Below are 10,304 nucleotides of genomic sequence, written 5' to 3' on the forward strand. Positions count from 1 at the left end.
GTCACTTAATAAATAACTATATGTAGATAGAAGTGTAAAAAGGTCTCCATGAAATGTGAGGAAATCTATTGCGCAGCGGAATCTCAAAAGACGCCTTTGGTGGTCCGTGTGCAGTAGAAGGCGACGTTAGTCCGATTTGATTATCTCGCTGGTGGACGAGGCAAGAGATAATGAGAACATTCGCTGTGCATCTCCTCCTCTCTACCCGACTCAATCACTTACATGGGATGATGGTGATGATCTCTAAAAGGCGATTTGCGTGTTTGCGTTATCTTGTCTGCTTTTGGGGTGGCTGGGCGGGTTCTCATGTGACACAATTGCACCACGGTTGCACTGGAGATTTCTGGTTGACTGTAATCCTACTTAGCAAATAAATGTTGTCTGAATTTTAAGTTTCCTTGTCCCACCTGTAAAATTTGGTCTTAAAATTGGCTGTCTTGCAAATAGTTTAGTTTTTTTTTAAATGGCCCTCTAACTTTTTTTCATTTTGATAAATATCTGAATGAGAGTTTTCAAAATTTGTTTGCGATTGATGTAAAGTACTGGTAAAATGAACATTGTCTCAGTTTGCTGCAGATTATTCCAGAATGAAAGTTCAATCGTAATTTTGCTAATAAATTAACCGTAAATGTTAAAATGTCAAAACTGTTTTTAGAATAGCAGCTAAAACTGCAATTTATAAAGAATATAACATTTTAGAACAATTTTAGAAAAGTGAGAAATCATGAGTTTTACTGCTTTAGATAACTCTCTATGAAATGAGAGCTAATGAAAACTGAAGGAAATGATCTTTCAAAGCAAATTCAATGAAATTAGTTGCTTCAAAATGTGGAGACTTTGATGCTCTTTAATTGAAAAAAAGAAAAAACTTTCAAAAGCTTTAAGTTTACCTCATGCTTAATCTGTACCATATAGAGTGATCACGCAAAGTTTGTTTTTTGGAGAATGACCTCTTTCTTAGGAAAAGTTCGAAGGCATCTTAGGATCAAAGACATTTCAAAGTGTAGAGTAGTATGGCCTAAGAGGCGCGACCATTTTCTTTCTCTTTATTAGGCTAAACTAAAGGAAATGTATTCTGGCCAGTCATAAACTGCATACTTTTTTGTCAACTGAAAATACTGTCAAACATCGACTACTGAAATCGAGCAAATATGAGTTGAACATACTGCTGCTGTCAACTCTCATGGTTTATAGTGCCCAAATTATGTTTTAAAACTTGAAAAGTAGGCCCTTCCCCGTATGTCACAAGTAGAGAGAACTGGCTACGTCTTATGCAATCGAGGACAAATTTAAGTTATTGAGAACAGCTCTTACAAGATCGAGGTCTACTTCCCTCTGTCTCCGAACCACAAGACATTTTTAATTCGGACTTCGTCCAAGTTAAGAGTTTGGTGCCGATTTCTGAATGGGCATTGTGACACCTGGTCTAATTTGCCTACTGCTGAGAACTCACTCTTCTCCCCGAGCCTCTGCAGCTCGACTTGGAGGATGAAAAAAAAATGCATTTTTAGTTATTTTTGATGTTTATATTCTATGGTTAATAAAAAAAAATAGTAAACTCAATCATTTTTATTGTCTCAAATTAGAAAAATAGAGGAATTACAAAAAGATGGCAAAGATGAATACTTTTACAAGATTGCAGATGAATTTACTTTCACAAGATTTAGATATACATTCAGAAATTATCCAAGAGGAAAAATGAGTCATTAAAGGTGACAATATTAAGCCACGCCCTCACAAACATTTCATGTACAAATAACGGAGGTTTGCTTGATCAGCAGTCTGCAGTTCACAAACTACCTGGCAAATAGTTCTGTCACTATCAGGTTAGGCCACCTCGAGCTTCTCGTGTTCAGTGAAGGCAACCAACTGTACCAGGTTTTAACGTCACTTACGTTACAACAGCTAATTTCCGAGTTGAGTAAAATTCAAGAAAATTCTGCCATGTATCTTAAGTTTTTACCGCCTTCGGAGAGTGCCCCTGAAACTATACTCCGAAGTCCCACTATCTTCACCCTAACTCAAATGGGCTGCATTTGCTCACAGTGGTATATAGTTGATTGTACTCATTAAACCCAACCTTAGAGCAAATTGAATTTATGCCATCCCATTTAAAACTTTTACGTTGACTTCCCACAGCTAAATCATTCCTATTTAATGCATCTATTGTGCATTTAATGCACAATTCTTATCTTGCAAATACTAGGTCAAACTCCATTCGTGTAACCTTAAGAGTTCACACCTGGTTAAATCAATGAACCATCCTCCGTTCTTTATCACTGCCACCTCAAATAACTCAAATTAACTGACCAAACCCCACTTTCTCAAAACTGACTTAAGGCTTCAATTCCAAACTTCTAATTCACTCAACCACTGACATGTTAATAATCGTCACCATGCTATCCAAATTATAACCTTAAGCCATGTGAAACTAAAAAAATTCGGTTTCCCCTTTATTTTTACATCCTTAACATCAATACCAAACTCCAACCCATTATATTGCATTGAAGAGTACATTTGAACTTTACAGATTTTCTGAAGTCTAATCTATTAACACATTCAACTATTTTCCTCTAGAGGAATGTAATTTTCACGTAACTAATTAAATTGCCGACAGCAACCTCAACTACTTGGAGCTTTTATTGTTTCAATTGTCCCAACTGGACAACACTGTTCAATCTGTCCTTGGAAATTATCTTGAAAATAACTGATGAAGCAAATATACATTATGGACGAACTCCAAGTAAATACAACAGCTGCCTTTCAGAACTTTTATTGAAGTAAAACGTACACAGCAACAAGTTTAGCTACAAGTTTAACTGCTACAAACAGTTTTGTATATTTACAAAGGTTATACAAAATACGTACAGTACTTTAAACAACCTACACCCACTTGTTGGTAATGTGAAAAATTGAGAAATTCCAAATTGCTTTCAGGATTTTCTACAATGACTAAATATAAAACTGATCAATCTACCAATAAGATTAAATCAGCAACAATTACCCCTTTATTAAATCACCTAACAGTGGTTATATAGTTTAACCAAACAATGCTTTATTAACTTAAATTGCCCAAAAGCTTTCTTCCTATGAACAATGGGCAAATTCTACTAGCTACTAAACTGATTCTACAACAAATCTTCAATCAATGGACAGATGTTAAGGATTTAAAAATCAAACATGTTCTGAAATACATTTACTGTAATCAACTTTTTTTTAACAGCACAGAAACTAGTGTCCACTTTATGCTTATGAAAACTGAATTCATACTAGGGATGAGACTTATGAAAATTAAGCAGTAATGTTTTAAATGTAAAATTACTTTGAAAATATGACTTCCCATAAAACAGTACAATACCACATCTCAGGCCCTCTAACGCCAACTTATACCCATAATGTACTTTGAAAACTATAAACATTTACAGTTAGTATCCTTTTTAAATACACTGACAACTAACTGGTTATACAGGTACACTAAGTCTATTGGGTATTAAATATTTGGAGCAATTATACAGAAAACTATACTAGGCTGAAACTGACTATCATCCGACCTTCCTCTAATCTATGACCAAAGACACGCCAGTATGTTCTAAACCTCAAAATCCTTCAGCTAAATTCTGACTAAAATTCCCACTCTAAACTTTAGTCCAAACACTTTTGGCAAATTTCAGCACCTATTAAAGTTTGCCTTCCAAGTGCGATCAGTAACATCCTAACACCATTACTTACAAGGTAACTTTTGTCTATGTTCTCCACATTAATTTCATTACATTTGAAGACAACCACTAAGCGCCACAATTTCACAAACTTGCCTTATACACAATCTGAAAAATTAAAATTATTAGCTTCATCTTTTTGCACCTTTCCAACAAACCTCACTTCCACAGGAGACCCCTAATTTGTCAAAACTATAGCTCCATAGTTAAAATTTGGTAGAACATTACAGTGACATTTACCCATAGAGTTATTTACAAGCATTTCTATTTTATCCAAATTTAAAATTTTGATACTGCATTTAAATATTTTCACAATATTTAATAATAAATCTTAAAAGTTCATCAGCTTTCCCATACTGAACATTTATATATTCCTTCAAAGTTTGTATTTTCATCTAACCTCTAACTTCCATGAAAAGAATTTAATCTTTGTATGCCATGACCAATATAAATACAGGTATATTCTTCAGGCATGCATAATTCTATTCACAAAGTTTCCTATTATGTATAGGATTTACAATTTGCTCAACCAAAATACTGCACCAATTACCCCTACGTGTTGATTCTACCCAGTCTTATTAGAATAAGTCTACCCAATACATTATCAGACCTATCAAACCCACTAGTTGTCAATAGTACTTATTCACACGAGACCTGGCTTCTGTTTACCCCTATACAGTAATTTCAGTTTTTCCAGTAATCACTGCCTAAAATTCTCTTAAGTTAAACAGTACACAAAATCCTTCCATTAGTGTAATTACCTTATCACTATACAAAATACCTCAACCATCAAATCTGGAGGGCCAGAGGGGGACAATTGCGTAGCCTCTGCAAACTACCATTTGCTAATTTTAACTAATCCAACCAATTTTAACTCATTACATACTACTGCACTCTCAGCTTCAACTTTTTGACTACAAAAACAGCAAAAACAATTACCTTTTAAGGTACAGTTATCAAAAACTTTACTAGTTAATGCCTGAGCAGAAAAACTATAATCAAGCTAGTAAAATTATGCACAGTATTCACACCTAAGACTAGCACAACCATTTATCTCTATAATTACTGGTATTCACATTAAAGCTATAAGATTCATCTTTAATATTAGAGTTTCAATGCCTAAGAAAAAATGCCATAAAAAAAACTAGTCAAATTATACTATAAACCAAAAATTTAACTGTACTACCAAAACAATATCACCAAACAGTTAACCAACTACATTTGGTTAAGACAGGTTCATCAGGTTTAAAATACTTTAAATTACTGTATCAAACTATATTCAACTACAGAATTTAACAATGAAGCCAAGTGAGCTTTGATAGAAACCATTCTTTATCAGAATTCAGACCAGGTGGCTGTCAATCTCAGGAAAAATTAATCAAGAGTCAAGATTATCAAACCTATCCAATTCAGTAAAAACTCAAAGAATTCAAATGAAGCCTCAAACTTAAAACAAAAGCTATCACTAGTTGCTGTTTTTAAAGCCTTTCCCAATGGCTCATTTCATACATATAACCACATTCTCTTAAAAATTTGCTTCATAACTCAAAAACCACCTTAATCTCCGTTCGAGGAAAGGATAAAACAGCTCAAGATACCAAACATCTAACACTAAGCTGCCTGAAAGCATCAATCCTTTTCAGTGATAGTTGGGATGGTAGGACAGCAATTAAACTGATCCAGAAAATATGAAGTATACAGGCCTAAAGGTGAATATTCAGAAAACCAGGATTAACACTAACAAAATTAGCACCAAAGTACACTAAAACTTCAGTGCAGCTGGCAGCCAAAGGTAGGCAAACATCCCTGAGTAATGCATAAAGAGCACCAGTGAAAGGTAACAACAGCAGTAACCCCCAACAGGGATATTTTAGCTTGGCAACAGAACTCTGCACCTTAGTCATACCCAATCACAACGAGTAAGACTTCCATTCCAGTTCTAAACTCAGTAGCAGTAATTCCAAATAAAAATGACCCATGACAAAATGCAGTAAAAAAAAATTAAAGCTATTTACAACTGAGCAACCCCTAAAAATAGCGCATAGTAAATACCCCAAAATTAGCCAGAACTTCAATACGTAATACAAGGTAATCAAACTTCACCCTTCCAAGCAGGACCCACTCCTCTTGCATTTACATCAAAGAATGCATTATTATATTGGCATGTTTTGGGTTTACCATTTTTGTTTTGTCTTTAGGAACTTAGTGTTAATTTTCAACACTATTATAACTAAATTCACCAGCCAACTTTCATCTTAAAAACCTGCATTTAAACTGGAATATGAATAAATCATTCAAGGCAGAATAAACTCCCAAATGCTCATATCAAAATGGCTGAAATGGTGGGAGAAAACAGGAAACAAGCTTACACAGATTTACTATACCATTTGGCTTTAGAGCCAGTCCGATTGGTGGCATCCTTTATCAACCTCATCCGAGCATTCATGGGAATGCATTAGTTCCATTCAAGGCTCATCCACACACCTTGGCTGTTGCACCTGGATGACAATCCATGCACTTTCGCAAGCTTTCAACCTTGAGAATTTGAGCATGTGGTACACTATGGGTATCTTGTGGTTAACTATGCTCATCTGCTTTAACTTAGCTGACTAAAGCTCCTCAAATAACGAAAATTGAATTAAATAGGCAATCAAAACCTAAAATATGTCAGGATCATTTGAGCACAATATTGTGCTAACATGAATATTGAAATTAATGCTATTAAGCAAGCACCAGGGCAATTTCAGCTATTCGTGCTTAAACCAGCCAGCAGGGGGTAGCATTTGGGAAAGATCAAGAAATGATCAATAGGTGAATCAAGAAACCCTTCAGTTAAACAATGTTGGAAAACTAGTTAGAAAGTGGGGGAATGTCAATAAAGTCATGTTAGGCCTACAGGGGATTAAAAGGCACTGACGGTACAGATACCCTTCAGTAATGCCTAGTCAGGGGACCAAGTCTCAGTGCAGGCATCCAAATGCAATTTTCATCCAAACAATGATTCTGGAACAATTGGACATGCTTGGGTTTTGCAGAAATTTCAACTATTGAGATCAGAAAAACTACCCCAAATCTACACGCCAAGTACTAAAAATAAGCCAGGTATATGGATGCTATCAAATTACTCCATAAAGTACCCTAATTAATTCACCTAAAGAAAAATTAACAGACCACCATATTTACTTACCAGGTTTTTACATCCATAAGAAATTTCCTTGCAGGTCTCCATTGTAAGTTCATCAGGACAAATTTAGTAGAATCTTGAAACATTAACTCAAGTTTCTAAGTTTGCTTCACTGAATAAAACATCCTATCTCCAGAGTACTACAGTTTCCTTCAGTTTAAAAGCCAGTGTCTGAAAAATAAATTGCATTACAAGACATTCCAAATTTTTAATTTACAAAGAACTCAAGCTCACGTAAGACTTCAAAGATGGAAATTTCTGTAAATAAAATTTCAACCTTACAAAAAATATGGGACAATGGCATGTGTTCCTGGTTTACACGACCCAATCAGGAATATACCAAGAATTCAGGGAAGCGCTCTTAATGCTGTGACAGAAGTACCATAGATGTGAAACAGAAGGGAAAAATGGACATGGTATGTAATGGGTAGGTGTATCGAATTTCTTAATACAGTACATTTAAAACCACAAGACATTGGAGAGGCTGATGATTTTACAGCAAGTGGGAATGTCAAATGATTCATTATTACTTCGTAGGGCATACTTTATGCAAGGTTGCTTCGAGGCAAATTAATAAGGGGTTAAAAATAAGCCATCAAAAACAAATTTGAAAAAATCAATTCATCTGAGGTTGGTGGAAACCACAAAAACTGATAAAACCTGGAATACATATAACCATGGTAATATCTGGGATGGGTTTTGGAGAAATACAAAGTGGGGTGAGGCAAACTGAAAACAGCCTTCAAGCTCTGGCTGAAGACAGGCAGGAAGAGGACTTGTGTCCACAGGAACAAGAGTAGGGAGGCTCAAGACAGGAAGGTAAAAGTACAAAATGGGCAAAAATAAAAATGAAAATGTAACAGGGCTTCTATTAGAATGGAGGCATCACTGAAAATCTGAATGAAGATAGAGGTCGTCTTAGTGCGGGGGATCAACAGGACTGCCTCACCCACTCAAAATTGTAGTCCATATTCCCCTGAAACAAACTCACGAATGAACACTTTACAGGCTCTCATCCACAACTAACATCTCGTACGAACCAAGAACATCGTGGCTTACCTTGATAAACAGTAATTTGGCAACAATTGCACAATATATTTATCTTAAATGTACTCTTGTAAACACTGGGAATTCTGGAAAAGCCAGATACTGGCATCCAAAAATCCATGCAAAACAAAATGACCTCACTGCGTGCGGCAACCAGTGGAGGTGCGTGGGTGGATGGCACAATACTATGATTTTTGCAGCAGTAAAATGAGGTATGATTCAGTGAAAACGCTTGGCACCTTATTACACTGCATGCCACTCAAATTAACCAAACACTGGGAATTTTGAAAAACAGATACTACCCAACGGGCATGTTGCAGGCACAATGATCAGCAGTACCAGTGAAATAACCTTAGCTGGTACCACACCATGACTAGGGACGTTGCACTAAAGGTTATAATAAGCCATCAGCATTGTACAGATGCTATTCGTCACAAGTGAACATGTCTACACAATCTGGTATTAAAAGCACAGTGAAAAAAACTCATATCTCATCAGCAATAGCGTAACTGAAGACTAGACAGTGAGCAATTTACAAGCTTGCTAAAAGATATCTACCCTAACTAGAACAGATTCTGCCAGCGTGATTCAGTTGTCAACTATACTTTCAATGACTATCCCAACTTCCACGACAATACTACCCTAAGTACAGTATATGGTAATGTTTTTGGGCATAAATTTCCAACAATATAGTTACCACAAATTAAGCTGAACTTTAGCTTTATGCTTACAGTTTATGGTACCAAAACTAGTTTTATAAGTTACGCTAACACGATGTCCTTTATCTCCAAATAGACTAATCTAAAATGGTGTATAAATAACTTAAAACCACCTTGTACTTGTCTGCTTGATAGTTATGCTGGACAATTCCAGTACCCTGAAATTTGTCTCATTGCTATGATACCACTGCCGTATATTTGATCTGTACCATTAAACTACCACAAACCAAGCCATCACACCTATGACAAAACAGTTTTGACCAAATAAATTTTCTGAAAACCACAAATTTCTAAGCTTAAAAGTATCTACGTACTTAACTTGGGCCAGCACCAACTGGGCTCCTATGCCACACTGAACATAATGAGACCATGCATACTGTATGCTTAATTCCTTCAAGTTACGCACTAAAACCACTTCAAAGGTCAAAGGTCTCGCTGTGTCAGAAGTCGGTAAAAGGGCCGACAGTAAGTCCCTAAATTTGGTAAAATTTCAGATGGGTTGGTTAGAATATTTCCCTGTACTCTTGAAGTTACAAATACACAAAATACTAATAAAATAGGCCTACTCTTTACCACTTATTGATAGCTTAAAACTAAACTCTACACCACCAGTACTAAAACATCTATTTGCTCTCAACTCACTGATGTACAAGAATGAATAACCAGAATTAAGGCACCGGATATTCGGGGGTTGAGAATACAAAAAAAAAATAAAAAATAAAGCATAGCAGCACGGCCTAGAAGTCAACGCCGACTTTGCACCTTAAGTCAAAATTAAGCCCTTCAAAGCCAGATTTATAGTAGTTCCAAGCCCTTCAGGCCACATTTAAAAAGTTCGTTACACATCACTCGTGAACGAAATTACCAGATCACACCTACGTTACTTTGTGTGAGCTACCTTCGTTTAGCTCAAGGTTACATACCTATTATCAAAGACTTCCGAATAAAACTCGACTTCACAGTTTAGATCAGGGGTTCTTAACCTTTTTTCTCCAATTCCCCACTTTTCAGTGAGCCAACTCTCCATTTCCCACCAAAGCATCGGTCATTGACAAATTCGAGTTTAACCCATGCAGTGTTTAACTTTAATACGTAAATATACGCTTTGCTTTTTTAAAACAGTCTGTAAATGGTTGTGATTTGTAAAGTAAGTCAACATTAAATTTTGAAGCACTATCGATTATTTGTGGGTGGAAACAAATTCACGAAATGTGACAACAAGACAGTGGTTTCTTCTGTCCGGCCGGTCATTCCCCACTCAACTCCATTCCCCACCAGTGGGGAATTCCCCACAGGTTAAGAACCACTGGTTTAGATGAACAATTTCTTGCCGGCTTTTAACCATCACAGTAACAAATACACAATTCTTCTTTCGTAGATGCGTAGCTCACCAATGCTTCTAACAAATGAACGGCCACTATTGTAGAACTTCACAAGTAAGCTCTTGTTCTAGAAAATTCAAGGATACGCGAACAGGGATTGTGGTATAAAAGACGGGTTTACTTTTAGCGTCCTTGGAAAAACTTCCATTCTTTTCAAATTTATTGAAAATTTCATCAGAGAATTATAAAAGTAAGGGAAACCCATAAAAAATTATGTTTATGTCAAAATATGCGTTATGACTGCAATTCAGTCAAT

The 10,304-nt window shown here is 35.9% G+C and overlaps 1 long non-coding RNA gene across 1 annotated transcript; it reads right to left on the bottom strand.

Moving 5' to 3' along the window:
* Window positions 1-2,757: 2,757 nt before the first annotated feature.
* LOC136835623 (uncharacterized) lies at window positions 2,758-9,751 on the bottom strand. Its single transcript, XR_010852211.1, has 3 exons — window positions 9,590-9,751; window positions 6,904-7,071; window positions 2,758-3,824 (listed from the first exon to the last, which is right to left on the bottom strand). It is a non-coding gene; the product is annotated as an uncharacterized lncRNA (long non-coding RNA).
* Between the last annotated feature and the right edge of the window lie 553 nt (window positions 9,752-10,304).

Source organism: Macrobrachium rosenbergii, chromosome 55, assembly GCF_040412425.1.
Source record: "Macrobrachium rosenbergii isolate ZJJX-2024 chromosome 55, ASM4041242v1, whole genome shotgun sequence".
Taxonomy (NCBI): Eukaryota; Metazoa; Arthropoda; class Malacostraca; order Decapoda; family Palaemonidae; genus Macrobrachium; species Macrobrachium rosenbergii.